The sequence below is a fragment of the Euprymna scolopes genome, chromosome 22 (genome assembly GCF_053919585.1).
Source record: "Euprymna scolopes isolate OS-2025 chromosome 22, ASM5391958v1, whole genome shotgun sequence".
NCBI classification, from domain to species: domain Eukaryota; kingdom Metazoa; phylum Mollusca; class Cephalopoda; order Sepiida; family Sepiolidae; genus Euprymna; species Euprymna scolopes.
In genome coordinates, this window is record NC_136503.1 from 51,737,423 (window position 1) to 51,759,563 (window position 22,141).

A 22,141-nucleotide genomic window follows, 5' to 3' on the forward strand; every position below is an offset into this window, starting at 1 on the left:
TATAGAAACAACCGGTAATAAATGTTTTTTTTTTCTTTTAACTGAAAAAGAAACTCGTGTTGAAACACTTTTCTTTTTTCTCTGCGAGCCTTTTATAAACAATGTCGCGTCCGTGTTAAACCGTAACTATCACGTTACAGCTGAACCCAAGAACAAAACAAAAACGAAACTCTTTGACTAGAGGAAGGGAACGAGTAAAAGATTGTAAAGAGTATGGAGCAACGATTGGAAGAGTCTAAATAGCTGCCCAATCTAGGAAAGTATCGCACAGAGCACTCTTACCGGTCTTAATAGAATTCAGAATCGATTTTGAAATCTAGTGAGAGGCAATCTCCTCTGTTCCTCACAGCCCTTTTCTCACAGAAGATAGATTGCTAATCATCATTTCCATAATATGTGCTCGACTAAGCTCGAGTCTTATGTTTCTCCTTGTAAGACATTTACACCAAGAACTTGTTTTGTTACTAGAACGAAAAAATGTTTTTCCTTTCTTTCTTCATGTACCTAACATCAGGCAGAATTTCCATAGATAAAATTTCTTAGCAAGGATTTCCTATCTGTAGAACACATTGCCATAGGGTCGCTTCCGTGCTAAGCCAATGTCAATAACTTTATATCATGGCCCGCATCATAAGTAACCAAATGAAGTTCATACCAAATGTTAGTACGCCCATAGTGTTTCTAATCTTTACGCTTGCAATTACTCCGATCTCAGTAATGCTTATCTTTAAATTGCTCTTGACCTTAATTAATGGTGACCACAATAGTAAATAAAAAGGATATGAACAAACAAACATCTGAACTCAAGTAGGACAGAACATAAAGCAAATGATGGAGCAAAAAACAAACAAAAAAAAGAATGGAGCACAACATATGGTGTAATAAACAACCCAGCAAAACACGCTCGCTCCACCGTTCATAAAAAAACTTCTTTTTATCTCCATCCGTGCTCGTAGAAGGCATTATATTATTCGGCAGACATATTTTAATGACTCTGCCTGCACACATCCCAGGCAAAGCTATGTTGCTTATGGCGGGAGCGGGGGGGGGGGAGAAAATGAAGCTGCGTTCATCACACTCCTTCTTGATCTCATGATCACCTCAGTGACAGAGAGATTCATCACTTTTTTTTTTTTTTTTTTTTTTTTGTACTAATGCAATATTCATGCAATGTGATGGTGACCATTGTGATACATTTCTTCTATTTTCCATACACCGACTTCTGCATATCCTGAAAACATCTCCAGCTGCGGTGTGTGTGTGTGTGTGTGTGTGTGTGTGTGTGTGTGTGTGTTTGATTTTTTTTCTATTTAAAACTGATATTTTTTTTATTACTGAAGAAATTAAAGCAACTAAACGAAATCTGTTTTGAAAGCGACTTCAATTATTAAAGATATTATTTTGCGCGAGTTTTCTTATTTTTTTAAGTCGAGACATCAATTTTATTTAAACAGCAAAACTTGATTTTCTTTTTACTTTATTTTCTATATGAAGCAAACAGAGATGGTCCGAGTGAAAAATCAATAATTCAAACATCAGTACTTGACTGATATACATGCATATAAAATTTTTGTAAAACTCGTATAATAATGTTGATTTTTCAATCCACAAGAATATATATATATATATATAGAATCACCACTTATCAAGGTCAAGAGACCACTCGAGGATAAGAGTTAAAGAGTGTACAGTAGAAATTGGACAATATAGTAACCGTTAGTAATGGAGATTCGGTAAATTTGTTAACATATGGAACGGCTCATCAAAAACTTGTTTACGTTAGACTTGAAGACAACCATATTGTAGTCAGCTGGAAAGCAGAAAAACGGAAGACAATTCCATAGTCGTGCAGTTCTAAGAAAGAAGCTTTGCTCATGGAATCTACGCTTAGGTTTAGGCACAGATAAAGAGTGGGGGAAACTATTGATAGTGTTTTCTGTTAGACGGGTGTTTCTTGTGAAAGTTTGGCGAGGGAGGAACCATATATATATATATTAGCCACACTGATGAGTTCTGATCAAGTGAAACAGCCTGTCTGCGGATGATTATATGAGCCCTTCTTCCCGGGTCGAGCACTCTTTGTAATTTATATCACCTGCTACTGCTTTAATGTAAATGCAAAACACTTTGTAACTAAACGAATGGAGCACTGTGGGAGAGACGGGCAATGTGTGTATAAAGCATTGTAAGATACTATTGCTAGTGATGCTTGTTCCAATGGCCTCATGCATAGAGCTACGGACTATCAATTCGATAGTTGTTAGTTGGACTCCAGACTTGGGATGGCTGCTGGTCTAGCCACACACTGAAGAGCCGTGATACAGCAAAACAGTCTGTCATATATATATATATATATATATATATATATATATATATATGTATACTAGCAGACTTCCCGGCGTTGCTGGGTCGTAAAATATGCATAAATATTATATTTAAATTCCTACAGAAACTCAGACATGTACAAGTGAGTATTATGTTTTTTGTCTGAACAGTAACTTATTGTAAGTAAAAAAATTTTAAAAATACTCGAGCTGAGATCGAAACCAAAACCTAAAGACAGTGATTCAAGTACGATGCTCACGTGCCACGCTTTTAAAAAAAAAAAGGGCAACATTCCTTAGTTGAGTTGAACATGTATAAAATAAAAGCACAAAGGAAACACAGAAATCTACAAATGAAACAAATTTTATCTTTTTCCAGTGTAACATTTTTGAACTTTATCTAAAATGCTTTTTCGTTTATCACTTTTATATCATCATCAAAACGTGGTACTCTTATTTAAATTCATAATCAATCTATATCTATATAAGTGACCTGGTCTGTCTGTGTACAGAACTTTCTACCAAGATTGCAAAGCTTCTGAATCACCTTCTCTCACTATTCTCTTTCTCCTCCGACCTGAACCAACTGGACTACTTCGTTTGGTCATATGTTCAGAATATCATTAACATGACCTCCCAAAACACCAAAGCTAGCCTGATCGCAGCCATTCGCCGAGTATTTACTGAGCTCCCACTGACGCTTGCGAAAAAGGCATGCTCCTGGTTCCAGACCCGTATCGAGGCGGTGATTGAGGCTGAAGGCGGCTACATTGAATAGATGTCAGCTTTACTACATAATCAAGTTACCTGAATTGATTTTTTTTTTCAATAAAAGTTTGGAAATTATGCTGTAATGTTGTTTTCCTTAGGGCGACAATTTTATCCTTCCACCCTGTTTAAACAATGACATTTAAGAATTTTGGAGCATAAGGGTAGTTGCTAGTGGAAGTGCAATAGTAAATGATATTAGAGTAAATTCATGGAACTTCCGTCATTACTAATTACTTATGCGTCACCATTGTCAATCAAGGGACGAGTCTATCAGGCATAAGTAAGCAATGTGGTGCTTAATGGAAGTGAAATCTGTTCGGTGAGGGTTAAGGACATGCCGTGTATGGATAGAAATGATATGAAAATCATACAATGCATATGTAATGTGAATCCTAAAGACAGGCTTAATTATGATGATATGTGCAGAACAAGAGACTTTGATGATTTGGCCACGTTGAGTGAATAAATGAGAACATCTTTGGTTTGTGTATGATGAACAGTTGAAATAACAGGGTCAGTTAACAGGGGAATGTCAAAGTAAATATGGAAAGAATTGATAAAAACTGAGTTGAGAAAAATAGGGATAAATAAAGCTTGGCCAGAGATGGGCTAGTTTTGAAATCAATTTCTTAAGGAGATCCAACGCATGCTAATAAGTAAAAAAAAAACAACTGATGATGATGATGATGATGACGACTATAGTGATGATAATGATGATGATGATCATCATCATCATTTCCTCTTATCACACATTGTTAAGTAGCTTTTTGTTCGAGAATCTTTTAATCTTGCACGAAAAGATAAACCCATAGTTTGATAAGAAACTATGTAAGTCTATTAGTTTAAACAAAAATAAGTGAATATTACAAAGAATAAAAAAGACACTCTGAATATGAAATCAGGTAAATAAAATGACAAAAAAACAAATGGGATTTTTTTCTTGATGTTTTTTTTTTATATAATCATAAAAATATTATTTGACTGCTTGTTTGAAACTAAGAAAAAGACTTTATTTGTTCACACAAAATTGATTTCCAGGCATATCGAAAAGTGAATGGAGAAATCGATAATAAATTACAATGTCTCTGCCTGAGAAAAAAAAAAAAGAAAGAAAACAGTTTATATTTTTTTCTCTGAAAACACCAGAGATCATAGTTTTATATTGCTTTTTCTCCTTCCTTTCTTATTAAAAAAAACACACACAATATTTTCAGCTGGCATGATCTCTGATCTTCTTCAAGTATCTCGTCGCTCACAGTCACACGATTTGAAAATTTTAGATCTGAAATTAAAATATCAAGAATTGCTTTGCCAAATACTTGAGTTATTAAAAAAATACATATATTTATGTTTTCAAACGGAAAAGAGTTTATCTTTCTCTGGCAAATTGATTTTCTTGCACTTGCCTCTCGGCTTAGACAAATCAGGTAATGGTTTGTGGCTTGTATTTAAAAGAAAGAAGACAACCTAATTTGGATAATATTTTATAATGCTAATACAATTGTGTGTTGCATTGTGGGAAATCTCTCTAGCTTCCACAGAATGAATATACGTTTCTATTTGTAAAGAGCTTGAAGCAGAAAGAGCAAGGTCAGGTGAGCTGAATCAAAATATGCAAAATAAAATCAGCTTTCATATGATTCTTTTCAAACAGTCAAATAAAACAAGTTATTTATATATTTTCTGTATTAAATTTGATTTTCTATGTCCTGTACCATATTCAACCGTTGATTCGATTCAGCTGGTTTGCATCGGTTGTCATGAACCACTTGTGTTTATTTTTTTTATATTTTGTTTTCAAAGTTTAAGAACCTATTCTTGAGGTTGCTCATAACTTAGCAGAAATTCGTGTTGATATCAGATGACAAAGGAGAAGTTACTTCTCTTGAATCCATATAGTGAAATGGAGACTATTTAATACGGACATCGCAATTGTTTGACATGTGCCAAATGTACATGCTTTATGTAATAGCAATAGACATTCACTTGTGCACCTCTCCTGCTGAACAGTGACAATGTCTGCCTTAAATACAGGGTGTCTCAAAAAATGTACTCACACTTTAACCCTTGCTAACATGCTGTTTTTTTTTTTGTGTTGCAGGTGTGAGGTGTGAACCACAGCATGGCAGGAAATCAACTTAGCTTGGAAGAGAGGAAGTTTGTTCTGAAATGTTATTGGAAGACAGAAAACACCATTGAAGTGCAAAGACGATTAAGAAGGGAATTCGCAAGACCACCACAAATGCGCCGAACCATTGCTCGCATCAAAGCAGATGAAACCGTCCAGAACGTCAACAAGAAACGTTCTGGACGACCTCAGACATCGCCGAGCCCTGGAAAAGAAAAGCAGGAGCAGTAAACACTCTTTCGATCACCACAGAAATCACTTCGACAAATTGCTCGGGAAACCCACATCTCAAAAGATAGCATCCATCGCATCATGAAGCGTCTGCACTGGAAATGCTACATTCCAACACTAATTCATGCTCTCAACGAAGACAATCGTGACCGGAGAGTCGAATTCTATGAATGGTACCTGGCAAAATGTGCAGAAGATGCAGGGTTTCCACACAAAATTGTGTGGAGCGATGAGGCAACCTTGAAATTAAATGGCACCATTAATCGCCATAATTGCACGTACGGGGGTCCTATAAATCCTCATGTAACACTTGAACACCATGTACATTTGCCAGGAGTAACAGTGTGGTGTGGGATATCCACACTGGACATAATAGGGTCATTTTTTATTAACGGAACTGTCACTGGTGAGAGATACCTTAACTTGCTTCAGGAGTTTGTTGATCCACAAATTTCGAACATGATTTTTTAAACACATTTATCTTCTGTATTCGAAGCTATTCCATTTCACTGTATGTTCATAAATAAAGGATTTCTCGTCATTCGAAGTGTGGGTACATTTTTTTGAGACACTCTGTAGTTTGAACTTCCTCTATAATGATTCAAGGGAAATAACTCGTATGTCATCTGACATTAGAAATCTCATTCTTTTATAAATGTGCATTAGATTATTCAGACTACTGTTCTTTTCATGAATTTTATTCTCACAATGTTTCAGCTGATCCAATTACTTCAGGTGAATTTTGTAAAATATGAGAATTTTTTTGTCAAACTCGGGAATTTGTACAAAATTTCCAACAGACTCCTTTATTTAAATCATGGGAGTTGTTTATTTTCGTTCTGTTCTCGTCATGACCGGGCAAAAGTTTAAAATAATTCCTAATCGTACTTATTATCGCTCAGATTCTCAAATTAAGCACTCAGGATCCTGAACTCTGTCACTTAAAACAGATTATCACTTACCACTTATATACGTTATGCCACAGATCCTTGCAGAAAAGGGCAAGGGCGAGTTAATTTTGGAAATTAAATAAAGGTTGCTAATCGGAATTCCATAAAGAATTCTGAGTTCAACAAAAAGATCCTTGCATCCAATAGGATAAACTTGAAGAAGGTCGGAGGTTACATCAGTCGAAACGCTGAGTAAATAACATGAGAACAGAAGGCCAGATAATCTAAATAATATAAATTATCAATCCCTGTCTTAAAACTTCCGATAAACAGAGCACAGTCTTCAGTTTCTGCTATTTATAATATAGGGTTCCCATTAAGGGGCTACATTGTAAAAAAAGTTAAGTTTGGAAATGCAATGAAATAAGGAAATAATCTTTTGTATTTCTGGTTTGTGAACACTAAATATTATAAACATTAATTTGCATAGTTTAACTCTCCTCTGTCTCTCTCTCTCTCTCTCTATATATATATATATATATATATAGTGTTTGGACGATTAATCAGAATTAGAATCGGAAAAATCAGAAGTTTTTGGGGTATCAGAATTGGCATCGAAAAAATTGTAGACTATTTTCCGATGCCAAAACCGATTTTTTTAATTTGATTTTGTGTTTAAGAAACACCTTCCACTGCTGATAGTCATAATACAATTATAAATATTTATTGATTTAAACTTCCAGTATAACTAAAATCTCTAACTCACCCCCTCACAAGTGTGTCTTTACGTTTGAGAAAATACATGCTCGTTTAAGATGTGTTTTTACAGTAATCGTGACAAAATAACATTTTTATAGTAAAAAATATTTAGAGATTTATAAAGAAGCTGAATCAGTAATTGTATCGGAATCAGATATCGTATCAGAATCGGGGAAAATATTGGAATCGTCCCATCACTAATATATATATATATTGTGGAATTTATTATATACAATCTCTCACATTCTGAAAATCCTAGCATAAGTTGCTCGCTTGGTTAGAATTGCTGGATGGCATCGTCCTTTCGAGTTAAAACTCCTACTTGTGAGACATCAGCTTGGGGTTATTAGCTGGTTGGATGAGACAAAGTAGGTTCATTTCACAGTCGAATTTCGGCGCGGTTTGCTTGATCTGTGTTGGTTAATAGAAATTCTTGTGTGCAGGGCATTTGCTCAGTTGATAGAGTGCTTGCCTTGCATACAAGAGGCTCGGGTTTCGAATCCTGAGTTCGGATGTGTCTAACTGATGAGCCCAAATGAGGGCGAAACTCGAGTCTTGGACTTCTGGTTCTTTGACTGTCATGGCTCTTGTGGGCTGTGACGTTGTTTGGCTGTGGAATTTATTATATATATATATATTACACATACACACACTAGCAAGACCCGTTAACTGGTGCTACCCGGTAAAAGAATGACACAGATGCAGAACAACAAATTAAACTACGGTTATTGTTGGTGGCCACTGCTGTCCCTGGGAAATAGCGGACACTAGCGACCATGGCCTAAATGAAATAATCTGGCTTCCACTGTTGGGCATTGTTTTCCAGTGGCAACTAGCGAGAATCACTATCTGTGATTGTCAGAACCTGTAGGTACTGGCTGATTATAAAAAAAAAAAAAAAAAAAAAAAAAAAAGAAAAGAAAATAGCGTTTAAGGAAAACATTACATACTTATTTTTCATTCATAAATCCGTATAACTTCAAAAATTTACGAAGAATGGTCGATTAGAAAATAAGCAAAAGCAGGAATTTTCGAAGTCAGGGATTCTCACTATATATCAACTTATTAGATTGAGCCAAATCAGAGGTAGATAATTAATATATATATATATAATATAATATATATATATATATATATTATATTATATTATATTATATAACAAACAAGTTTTCCGTAGCCAATAAAATTTACTTTGAAACTTAACTGCATATTATTCTTGTGTTTTAACTTATTTAAAAGTGTTTATTCAGTTCCAAAAACAAAGTGTCGACATGATAAATCAGTCAAGAATATAAAATTAAATCAAATCGTGAACAGAAATAAAAAAAAAATGAAAATAAAACAAATATAGCATTGCTCATAAATAGAAAGTGTAATATTAGTACCCACAAAAGAAATATTTTTTATTTTAGGGCCGTTTTGTGGTGGAGTAGTAGCGTGTCGGTATATTGTGCATGCTTATATTCCCAAACCAATGCTGTGTGTACATTTAGAGAGTGTTCCGATTTCTAACATTCTATTTCTTAACCTGGCTTACAAGGTTCAAGTCTCGGCTTATCCTAATCTCATTTTCACTTATCTAATGCTCTTATTTACATTGAAAGGGACAGCCCTTTTTTCCAGTAACAAATGTATGTTTAGGAATGTTTTAGTCTTAGCAGAAGAGTTAAACAGTCATTAATTACATAAAAGCAGTTGATGTTTCGTTATATGTTGAAAATTAAGTGTCGATTAACTGAAATTGACGCTGTATGAATAATTATGTGTCCTAGCGATGCCATATTGTAATGTTCTGAGATGTTCGTTTAGAATGATCTAATTCCAGAATAAGACAATTAGCGAGCAACCAATCACATTCGGCGGACTTTCCTGAGGAAGATTTTATTACTTTTTTATTCTACTATGGGAAAGATAATTGAATATCTGTATCTATGAGCCAGTTACGGTCGGTGTAAGCGTATAATCTGTGGTACATGTAGACTTTTTTTTTTTTTTTTTTTACAAGGGAGTCACCACTTATCAAGGCCCAGAGGCCATTCGAGGATAAGGGTTAATAGGTATACATTAGTCATTGTGATTTTAGCATAGTAAACAGTGGGAATTTTGTAACTTGGATTACTTAGGGCGACGATTCAATTAGAACTTGTTCACATTGGACTTTTTCTTTTTTTTTTTTCATAGGTATCAACTCATTATCAAGGCTAAGAGGCCACTCAAGGATAAGGGTTAAAGAGTGTACAGTAGAAATTGGACAATATAATAATCATTAGTAACGAAAATTTGTTAAATTTGATAACTTATATGGAACGGCTCATCAAGAACTTATTTACGTGAGACTTGAAGACAACCATATTGTAGTCAGCCGGAAAGCAGGAAAACGGAAGACAATTCCACAGGCGTGCAGTTCTAATAAAAAAGCTTTGTTCATGGAATCTACGTTTAGGTTTAGGCACAGATAAAGAGTGGGGGGAATTATTTATAGTGTTTACAGCTAGACGAGTGTTTCTTGTGAAAGTTTTGCGAGGGGGGACCATAGATTGAAGCTCAGTCGAACACTTTCCATGAAAATAACGATACATCAGAAACAAACTCGCAACATCTCTTCTGTGAGATAGAGGTTGCAAGGAAGAGAAAAGGACATCTCCTACGAGGCTACGAAGTCTATTTTGAACTCTATCAAGGCAGGACAAGTCCTTTCTAGCAGCTCCTGCCCAGATGTGCCAACAGTATTCCATCCTTGGACGTACCTGGCTCTTATATAGATATAGAATTGCATCAGCAGTGAGATATCTACTGGATCGACAGAAAGATCCCACCATTTTTCCAGCGGCCTTGGCAACAGATTTGATGTACGTGTTCCATTTAAGATCAGGAGTAATGGTCAAGCCCAGAAGCTTGTCGAAACTTGAGGCCTCCTGAAGACGAGAGCCATTCATTTCAATTGATGCCAGATGTGGATCAGAATGTTGATGATGTAAAGAGAGAAGCTTGGTTTTAGATGCATTAAAAGTAACCAGCCACTCCTTTCCCCATTGTACTACATGCTCAAGATCAGAGGAGAGAGAATTGGAGAGAACTTGGTCGTTTACTGTCTTAGATGTGCTACCATAAATGGTAGTGTCGTCAGCCTAAATGTCTACAAATGATGCAAGGATGTGATTTGGAAGATCATTAATGTAGATCAGGAAAAGAGTTGGGCCCAGGATGGACCCCTGAGGGACACCGGCATTAATACTGTGGGCTCCCTCCTAGTGTCGACCAGTGGCGGTGGTAGGTCTGAATATTTAGACGGGAAATAGGTACCCTTTCTTCTGATGGTGTTGCGATTGTGATGGCGTTGCTACTAGGATGTAATATAGCATTTTATTATCACGATTGAATGTGTCTGCAAAGGTGTTTGAAAGCTACATAAGATAGTGTCTATTCGCCTAGCTGTTTTGAATTTGTGTGTGGCATCTATTGTTGCAAAAAAAGATATTTTTTCCAGAGGAGAATTCCTGTGACTACTTTATTAATATAGAGAAGATATATCATTGCAATCCATCCAATCAGTAATATATATATCAGAATAAAATTATCTAACAATCAACTGGTATGGAAACCTATGATTATAAGTCTTACAAAATTTTATTGGCAGTAATATTCTATAAGTACTATCCCATCTAAATAAAAATTGCTCGATATACAAGATAGAGCAAATAAATCAAATTTTAGTCATCCAATTAATTTAAAAATTTATGGCGTGAAATGTTTAAATTTCAAATCAAAAGATTTTTATTATTCTATATAAGATAAAGAATACATTTGAAATATAACTCCTTATCCCATAGGATTTCGATATCTACCATCTCTTTAGGAGAAAATATTAGCAAATAGTTATAATGGTTTACACCTTATTTGCTAAAGTCAGTGAAACATGGAAAACCACAATTAAAAGTTTTTTTAAGTATTTAAATATCATAAAGCAAGGGAAGTTAATGAAAAGTATATAAAAATTCACATCCAAATTGCATGGTAAAATTCGAAGTGAATGTCTTTGTTAGCTAATGAAAAGGATATAAAAATTCATATTCAAATTATCTTTACCACACTGCTATCAAAGACATTCACTTCGGATTTTACCATGCAATTTGGATGTGAATTTTTATATCCTTTTCATTAACTTCCCTTATTCTATGATATTTAAATTCTTGATAATAAAGAATAGGAAGATGGTTTAGATAACAACAATTAAAGAAACAAACAAAAAACAGAGACAACAGAAAAATACTCCCGGGCAATTCCGAGTAGATGTAGTTAGGACATAATATAGTCATGTTTGTACCATATTAACAGAAATCACTTGTCCATGGCAGCCTATTTTAAACTTATGTCACAGCAATCTTAAGGAGTCACCCATCTAACTTCTGACGAAACTCAATGTGACTTAACTTTAATGAAATTATGATATACGTCAAATAACGTGCAATAGAAGTTTGAGAAGTACTTCTTTTTTAAATTTTCATATACTATATTATACTATATTATACTATATTATACTATATTACATCTGCTCATTGAAGGATGTTAGTCCAGTACGTGTGAAATTCCATCTTTGCCTAGTTTCTATCGCTTTATAGCTAATACGAAGAAAGATATTTGTGAAATTTCAGGGAAAAAGTACACTACTAAGTACTTGCAAAAGAGCGTAAGTAACTACGGAGAATGTATATAGAAAAATTTTTAAGCAGAAACTAATTTGTTTTTAACTAATGCCAAATCACTTTTATGCTTACATTTTTACGGATTATCGAAAAAAAGAAATTACTTAGTTTAACAAATATTTATCTGATATCTTTTATGTTATTACGTTATGTCTGGAATTTATAAAATATTTATCCAGTTAAAAAAAATCCTTTAGACTTACATGGGATTTGAAGTTGGTATTGACGTTGTAAAATCTATTGTTTAAGCAATACACGCTTTGTCTATTTCTCGGAGAGGAGACGGGTGGTTAAGGACACGGACTGACGACCTGGATGTTCCATGTTCGAATCCATTTCGTTCCACAAAGTTACTTTCACTTAGGATGTTGGGAATCTTCATGTGATCCCTCTCATAATTAACCAATGATATTCTGGAAAGAATTCTGACTAAAAAAATATGAGGGAAACCAGTGCCAACAATGGAACCTACAAATGCATACGATATGATGATGCCTGCTTTTAGTTCAATAACTAATCACGTTTCCATTTGCATGCGAACACGCTTAAAAAAAAAACACCATAATTATGTATTAGTATATAGAAGAATTTTTATGACTGCTTCCGAGGTGAGGGGAAATGATATGCAAATTTCTGGATTAACAAATACACAACAGTTTATTTGCTGTGGACTTGTTATAGGGTTACCAAGTATCTCATTGTATCGATAACTGCGCATCATTCTTTTCAGTGAACATATTTTGTGCGGCAAAGTATGCCATGTAATAAGCGTTCACAAATAACCGTTTCTTCATTCTTGTATACTTATTAGGTTTGTTTTGTTCTTTTCGCCCCCGGATAATTGAAGTTTAGTTCTGTTTAATCTATTTTTATAAGTGAATATGTCAAAAGTCACATGCTTTTTTTTATTAGTGCCAACGGCATGTACTTCAAGATCCCTGGCAAATGCGAAAATGTGACACTCGATGTTTCCAGTGGGAACCCCATAAAGAAAGAACCGAATGTGCAACAGTGAAGCGCTGCCACTCTTTTACTGTTGTGCGACATTTCAAATGCATTAGAGACCATATTTAATTTCCTCACTTTGAGTTGACAGATCTCCGCTTTAATTGATTTATCCGCAGACAAACAATTCTAAGGAAAGCAGAAATAATGGTAAAATTGCTGCGGTGTCTCTTTTAAATAAAAATGTCTCTTCTCTTTGACACATTCTTTTCTGGCTCTTTTAGAAAGATCTAAATTAAAGATAAATATGGATTTTAACTAGACTTTTTAGTCCATTAAAAAAAATATCTCGCAATGTTTCGGCCAATGTAACCTCCAACCTTTTTCAGGTGTGTCTTGTCGAACTCAGTAATTTTTGTGTAAAACTCCTGAATCCGTACAGAATTTCAAACAGAACCCCTTACATTGTCTCATCTGACCACAGGTCCTTACAGACATCCAAAATGAGAACAGTATTCCGAATAATCCAAATAACACTGTTGAATTGAAAGCCATGTTTAATTTCAAAAGAGTTTCCGATGAGTAGCTAATCTGTACAAGTCATGCAGATGAAAAAGAGTTTTCGGTGTGTAGCTGATTTGTAGGCAAAAAGCAAAGATCATTCTCATGTAGACACGAAAAATTATGTGCAGAAATTCTAAAATATCCGTTATTTTTATGGATCAGTTCCGGTTTCTGATTCATTTGATTAGTCAATTCCTTATAAAAATTACAAAGCGTGATTGATTTGCTTACAAAGTGCATCATGTTTCTCTTACGGTTTGGAAGGGGGTTCTGACTAGGCTGACCGTTGCTTTTAGTGATCTAATGAGAACCGGGGTGTCAACAAGATTGTGCCATATATACTCTAGTTGTCACATAATAATGAGTTTGAATAAATAAAAAATATTTGTTCACATAAATATTACTAAACGCTTAACTCAATTTGGACATTGCTCCAAAACTTAATTTGCACTATCAGAATTAAAATGTTGATGAAAAAGAGATAAGATCAAGACACATAAATAAATTGATTTGTTTTCTTACTGTAAATATAAAAAAAGTAACATTTTCAGAACAATAAACAGAAAAAAAATTATGGACCGTTTATTAGATATGGACATGATATGCAAATAGAAAAGCAAACAAGAAGATATAAATAATGTCTAGAAAGGCTTTTAAAGAAAATAGGTTTTTATTCGATTCCTATAATGTTTCAGTAAAATATATCCCTCAGTAGTAGAGTCAGAACCAACCCTGCTGTTAAGAGGTGCATCATAAACACACCGAGTCATAACCTGAACTGAGGGAAACAGTATGGTTCTCTTATCTGTAATCTACTGAATCATTTCCAATCCAATATATGGTTTACCAAATAGTTTTCACTCCAATATGTGATCTACCTAATAATTTCCAATCCAATGTGGGATTTATCAAATAATTTCCAATCAAATATGCAAACTATTGAATAGTTTCCAATCTAATATGTTACTTATAACCCCATAAAGTTTATATTAAAAGCCTGCCTTTTATATTTAAAAATACTTCAAACGAACTTCTTAATATACTGCCTTATGTGTATGTGAGCGACTTCATAAAATTAATTGATTTGCAAATTTCTTTTGAAAAATTAACTATCATGAATTATTAATTTTGTATAGTTTCTTATTGGATAATTAGTTTCATTTAACTATTACGCTCTGTTCTAGTTATGCATATTTTCTACATTTTTTCTGATTGCATAGCATTTAGGATAAAAATGTTCTAGCACACTCACACACACACACATATATGATGATTGCAACGCATACATACATATATACACATACATACACACATACTTATAACCCACATATATGTATACATACACAATACATATGCATACATATACATACATAAACATACACAAGACGGCATTTGGCATACATACATATAAACGCAAATATACATATGTACACATACACACATATCTGTAAACTTACACACATATATACATACACAATGCATAATACACATACATACATATACATACACACATGCATACACATAAATACACACACATATGCATATATATACACTTACTTACATATACATGCACATAAATATGCACACATATACAGACATGCACTTACATACATATGCATACATATACGTACATGCATATATACACATATACGTACATGCATATATACGTATATACATATACATACAAATATATATACATATATACATACATATACACATAGATATACACACGTATACATACAAACATATATACACATGCATATATACATACATATACACATAGATATACACACATATACATACACATAAACATACATACATCTATACATAGATACATATAATAATCACAGATCAATTATTACATGCTTCCAGCATTTCAGGCCTACGCGCGTCACAACTTTTCCATCGCCACAGGACCATTTTTTATTGACAAATGCCTGAGGGAATATCTATACAAAGATGATGTTACAGAGTTTTAGCTTTGTACGACAGCTAAATCTCTCTCGGTTCAAAATGTTGACATCCAGCAACAAGCAAGAGCATATAGCAAGAAACAGGTCAAACTGCAGACCAGCTTAATGCGGGTACTGGTCTTCCGCTTTGTTTTTTTTTTAATCAGAGATTGGCTTCTCCTAGAGGGTTTGCATTCACCACCACTTACGGGAGCCCTCTCCACTCCACATACACATGGAAATAAACACATGCGTACATACAGATGTACTCCAACATACATATGCATGTGCACACACATGCAAACAATCACGTAGAGGCATACATATACGCATATACATACATATACATACATACACATATAAAATACATACATACACATATACATGTAAAATACACATGAAGGAACATTCCAAAAGTCATAAATAGTAAGTGATCAGCGACTGGACCGTTTTTGTCCCTTTTCTTTCCTAAACTTTTTCTTCTTTTTTTTTGTAGTAAAGTTTGTTTTAGACTCATACTTCTGCAGTACATGATAATGATGTTGACAAATTCACACAATTTTCCAAATAAATCAACGTACAAATCGACGAAAACACAATCCAACTGAAATGAATTAAAGACGCTTGGATATACATACATACATATATATATATATATATATATATATATATATACGCACACATATATACATATACAGACACACATATATATACACACATATATTTATATACACACACACACACACACACACATATATATATACAGATATATATATATATATATATATATATATATATATATATATATATATATATATATATATATATAAATATATATATTAGCTGGTAAGCTTCTTGCGGTCTACAGACGTTCCATATTTACAGGAGAAACAAGAAAATTGAACATATAAAACAAAGAAAATAAACATTTCTTCACTTTATTGATTACATTATTTCCAGGAAGGCAGACTTGCAAGATGGTTGTAGTGTATATTACATGTGTGGAGCTGAATGCAGCAATGATCAATTTTTTTCTAAGCATAAAACTGAAAATGTGTATAACGAGAAAGTGTGGGTCTGATGGTGTTAAGATTTTCAGATCGGTTGATGTATCCGAATTTGATGATCCAAGAGTAGGTGAAAAACTTAGATCTGCTGTTTTTGATAGGCCGTGGAAACATTGTTAAAATACCCTATGATATAAATGTAGATGTTCTTTGCTTCTGCAAATCTAAACATCGGGACTGGTTTGATGACAATGATTTTGAAATAACTCAAATGTTAAACGTTGTGTTGCATCAGAAAATGTTATCTATCTTTCATAAAGTGACTCAACGCAAAAAAAAATGTCTCCGCCAAAGACAACTTTGCTAAATTAAAAATCGGCGGTGGATAAAACTCTCCACTCAAATCCAGATGTCTTTCGATCGTAAAGACTAAGTGCATATATCACTTACTTAAACAAAAAGCCTCAAACATTATAACTGTCTCCCCTACTTTTAAATGATGGAACCACACTCATAAAGGATCCCAACAAAATTCTCTCTCAACATTTTTGTATATATAAATAAGAAACTTTAAGGATTCCCCAGTTAACGCATCTTTTACTGATAACTTTTGCTTATACGCTGTTGGCTCGCAAGTACAGAATACGTTTTCCCGTTGAACGTACGTCTCTTCACCGTATTAGGAGCTGGATTCTATACGATACCGTTATTGTTTTGCCACGGCCCGCACTCTGCATGGGTATATAATAAGATGATCAAATTACAGTTTTTACTTCGGGAATTACGTTTAAATGCTTCCTATTCAATTTAAACTAAACACAAACACAGATTTCGGGGATTTTGTGGCGCTTTACAATTTCTGGTTTATTTTTGTTATGGTTGGCGAAGTAATTTCCCACTTAATGCGTGAAACAGAAAGTGAATTGGAAGTCTCCGGGCGGTGACTTCAAAAGTAACCTTTAGAAATTAAAATAAAGTAACTGTCAGAAATAAAAACTATTACTTTATACATTTCAGTGATTTCATCTTTTCGATCCTAACTCAGTTTCCCAAATTTTTAATTCTTGATTGATTGTATTTGTAGTAGTGGTTGCAGTATTCATAGTATAATTATTAGTAGTATTCTTTTATTCCATTATTACGATTATTACGATTACACTCATGATGATGATTACACTGATCAACAAAAAAATTATTGTCTCCGTTTTTTCAACTGATTTTGGACGAATCTGATGGGCAAAATCCAAAAATCACATTTTTGCTCTATCAAGTCAAATTTTTAGAGCTATGATCACATATCGTTTTTTACGCTTTTATTTACATGCCTGCATACTTGGAGCATTTTAGAAGGTGTTGGGAGTAAAATAACATGTTTTGATTGGAAATGATTATTTTAATGACAAGAAATATTTGAGCCTAATAGTTCTGAGTGATTATGTCGAAAAGGGATCAGTTTAAAGTCATAAAACCTCGTGATTTCTAACAATTAGTGTTTAGCATAGACAAAGAAGTACTGGCTTGTGCGGGAGAAATTGGTGCCTTACAAAGAAAGAAACGTCATCAATAACTTCTGGTGGACAGGGATAGAATTCTCTTCTCGCTGCTGCACATCAAGCTCTGCTTAATCAAACAGTTCAATAAGGCTCTGGACAAGGATGGTGACTGCTTCACTTACTTATGCCAGGCTTTTCCAGAATTGACTATGGAGAAGTCGAAAGTTGGCATCTTTGATGGTCCTCACATCTGGCAGCTTAGAGATCCAGAGGTCAAAAACTCTTGGAATGAAATGGAAGTTCTTGTAGTGAAGAACTATCTTGGCAACAATAAGGTTAGAAACTATGCAGAACTTATCGACAAAATGCTGCTTTCTGAAAACTGGGGAAAAACATGTGCATCTAGATGCACTACTTATTTTCACATCTGGAGTGGTTTCCTGAGAACCTCGGTTCAATGAGTAACAAGCAGGAAAAGAGATTCCATTAGGACCTGAAAGAGATGGAGACCAGGTATCAAGGTTGCTGTGAGGCAGTCATGACGGCTGACTAATATTTGAATCTGAAGGGAATCTTCCCTGCCACTAGACAGTTTGAAAAAGTGGAAGTGCAAACCCTGAAGTTTAAATAATCGTAAAGCAGCATACAATTTATGTGTACTTTATCAGGTCCCACGAATCAGTTTACATTAATCGATGTTTCTATAAGGTAATTAATATATGTTGTTGGCAAAACATTTTTTCTCTTAACATATTTAGGGTGATAGGCGTTGACAAAAATCAGCTGATAATGCCACAAAAATTTAATCGATTTTGTCACAAGATCTGATTGGTTTTATTTTTCAAATCAACTTAGCAAAAACGAAACTGGATGAAAGGAAGAGAATTCCATTTTATTATTCAGCAGTGCAAAAAAAAATACTCTAAATCGATTCTAGAAATATAGAAAACATTCAAAAAGAAAAAAAAATGCCCAGAGTTATTTATTTTACAGTTTTCAATGTTGTTTAAATTTCATTTAATTAGTGGGGCTTAATTACTTACTTTCTAAACTTCCCCATAAGAAAAAAATGGTATCCATCTAAAAAAGTTTTTTCTAGGATTGATTAACATGCTTTTCATACTTTTTTCCATTTATTTTCATCACGGGCCTTGACTTAATGACCAATTTATAAGTAGTATAACAAAAATAACTCAGTCTAGAAGGAGTTATTCTCTATTAAATGACACCAGAATCAATGGTTTTAGGAGTGATTGTAATATTTATTCACTTACATTTTTATTACTTTCCTGTGTTGGGTGGGGGTGGGGGCAGGCATTTTTTTCCGTTATTCATATTTTTATACTGTTAACTCAGTGCCTTTCTTATATTTATTATTTAGAGATATTTTTTTTCTCGCACGGTCTTCTAATGCAGTTGTGTGAGATTCCATTCCAGGTCATTACCAATCACCTCGATCAAAACAAAACAAATTTACCTCTATCTATAATTATTTCTCCTCCAATGAAAAAACAGCAGAACCTATTGTTTCAGGCTTGATTGAAATATGTGTTCCTAAATATTCCTTATCATTAATTTACTTTACTGCGGGGAGGGTCATGCACATATACAAACTTTTAAAAATTTAACTAACATGCATTTTTACATTTCTGTTTATAGTTTCACGATTGCTTTAAATATTTGTTCATAAACATTTCTTTTATTTTTATTATGATGGGAAGTGCATTCTGTTATATATTAATTATCATGCTTTTAAACAGTGCTTACTATTGATGGGGATCATGCACTTCATAATTATAGTTTCATTTGTTTTTGAGGAGGTGGAGTTCTTTCTACGAATCTGTTCTGGCTATGTGCCAGATTTACAACGCTAGTGCACGAGTCTTGCTAGTTATAAAATAGTGAGGAGGAGGTTAGGGTTATGATTTAGGGTGGGGATTAGGGTAAGTTTATTGTTTATCCTTAGATAAAAAAAAACATGGTTAAATCCTATTTTACTCACCGAATTTACTTACTGTGAAATTGATTCGGCTTCATTTCTGAACTACTTAAACCTTATTTTGATTAGGGAATGGGTAATTTCATATTGAAATGTAAAAAAATTCGGTATTGGATTAGAAACCATTCAACAGCTCACATATGGGAAGATATAGAACACCAGCAGAAAATCCTTTGCCAAGGTCGCTGGAAAAATGGTTGGATCATTCTATCGCGCCAGAAGGTATTTCACTCCCAATGCAATCCTCTACTTGTATACGAGCCAAAGACGGAGTATTGTTGCCACATCTGGGGAGGAGCTACTCAGAGCACCCTTTTCCTGCCTGGACAGGGTAGAAAATTTTGAAATATGGGCGAAGAGGTCCTTTTCTCCTCTCTGCTATCTCTTTCTTACAGGAGACATTGCCAGTCTATTTCTACTCTATCGTTAGTTTCATGCCAAATATTCGACTTTGGTCCCTTCCTGTAAGGCAGTCACGGTAAATATCTACCTAGATACAAGTACTATCAGTAATCTCCCTTACTCTCTATCTGTGCATATAAGTAAACGAAAATTCACAGAACTGATAGTCTGTGGAACACATTACTGCAGAGCTGCTTCTCCGCTGACTATAATATGGCCGATTTCAAGTCCACTATACACCAGTTCTTCTTGAGCCATCCTCTAAAATAAATAAACCCCTTTCCAATTTTGCACCATAGCTGATCATCCCGATGTTGTCTCACCTGACATTCATTAACTCTTATCATTGAGCGACTCCCAGGCCTTGATAAGCGGTAACTCTACAGAAAAAAATAGAAACACTAAGCATTCATTCATATGGACATAATTGTTGTTAACCCAACCGTGAGTAGCAACATTGGCATTTATATTAATATTAATTACCCAATTTAGAATGCTTCCCTTTCCCCTACATACATATTAAAAACTGACTTAAGGACATTTATATTGATGGAAACTTTTGGCTAATTTGCCCTCCAGCCTTCTTCACAAGTATCGGTCGTTTATGTTTTCTCGGATTTAAATAAAAAAGATGTTGACCATTTACGCATATTGATTTTTCTTGCATACCATTCAATGATATGAGAGGACACTTTGGTGATTGTCACATCAGTAGGAAGTGAAATTCTAAATGGCCTTCACACTCATCATTACGTAAGCATTAATATGTCGCTACACATTCATGGGCATGTTTCAGTCATTCAGTTACTAGAAACCGTTTATACAAAATTTTAGTTCATAACCTGAAGATGAAGAGGTTACTAGTTACTAGTTAACAGAAACATGCTCATGGAGGTGTAGCGAAATATATGTAAAACAAAAAGTATATCTTGCCTTATTTCGGTATTGAGCTATATTGCACTAGCTACAATAAAACTTAATTGGTTGCTTTACCTCTGCAAAATATTAACCTATAATTGTGTGTGTGTGTGTGTGTGTGTGTGTGTGTGTGTGTGTGTGTGTGTGTGTGTGTGTGTGTGCAGGGTGGGGCATGAGTCCTGTTACAAAATTTCGGAACTAATTTTATGATACTAAAATAAATTTACTATGTTATTGTCAGTATATTATAATGTTATATGATTTCTTTTTTTTTTTTCAGAAAAAAAAAGACATTAATTTTTTTACAATGTCTGTTTAATTGAATAGAAGATTTATCATAGATCAGCATGATAAGAGCCCGTGTCTACCAGAAATATTCAAGTTATGGAAAAACCTCAAAATGTAAAAGAATGTTCATAAAAAGGACGGTAGATCGTTACATGGAAAACGACCAAAAATAGACAACGATCAGGCCGTCTCCGCACCTCCAGAACACCTAAACTCATCAAAAATGTTAGAGGAAAAAAATCAGGCGAAATCCAAGGAGATTCATGAGACAAATGGCAAAGGAAGCACAAACATCACCAAGCACTACGAAAAGGCCATGTTGAAGTGACCTACAGATGTCACACTATAAGCTCCAAAAGCGACAGCTTCTCTCTGCACCCACAATTGCAGAGAGATTGATCAGAAGTCAACTCTTATTTAACCGTATCAGGGAAGGCACTCTCAATAAGATCATCCTCATGGATGTACTCACTTCAACAGTTCCACAATCATCAAAATGATAGAATCCTTGCGAGAAATCGTGAAGTGGTAATACAGGAAAGATGTTGAGAACGCAAGAACCAGCATCAGTAATGGCCTGGCCGGTCACTTCTGCACTTGTCCCCCCCTTTAAGGGATCAAGATTAACAAAGAACGTTACATTAAGGATATTGTTGAAGGTGCAATGACTCCATAGTGTAATTCTGTGTATGATGATGAAGTTTGGACTCTCCAACAAGATGGTGCGACAAGCCACACTGCACATGTAACACAACAGTGGTGTAGAG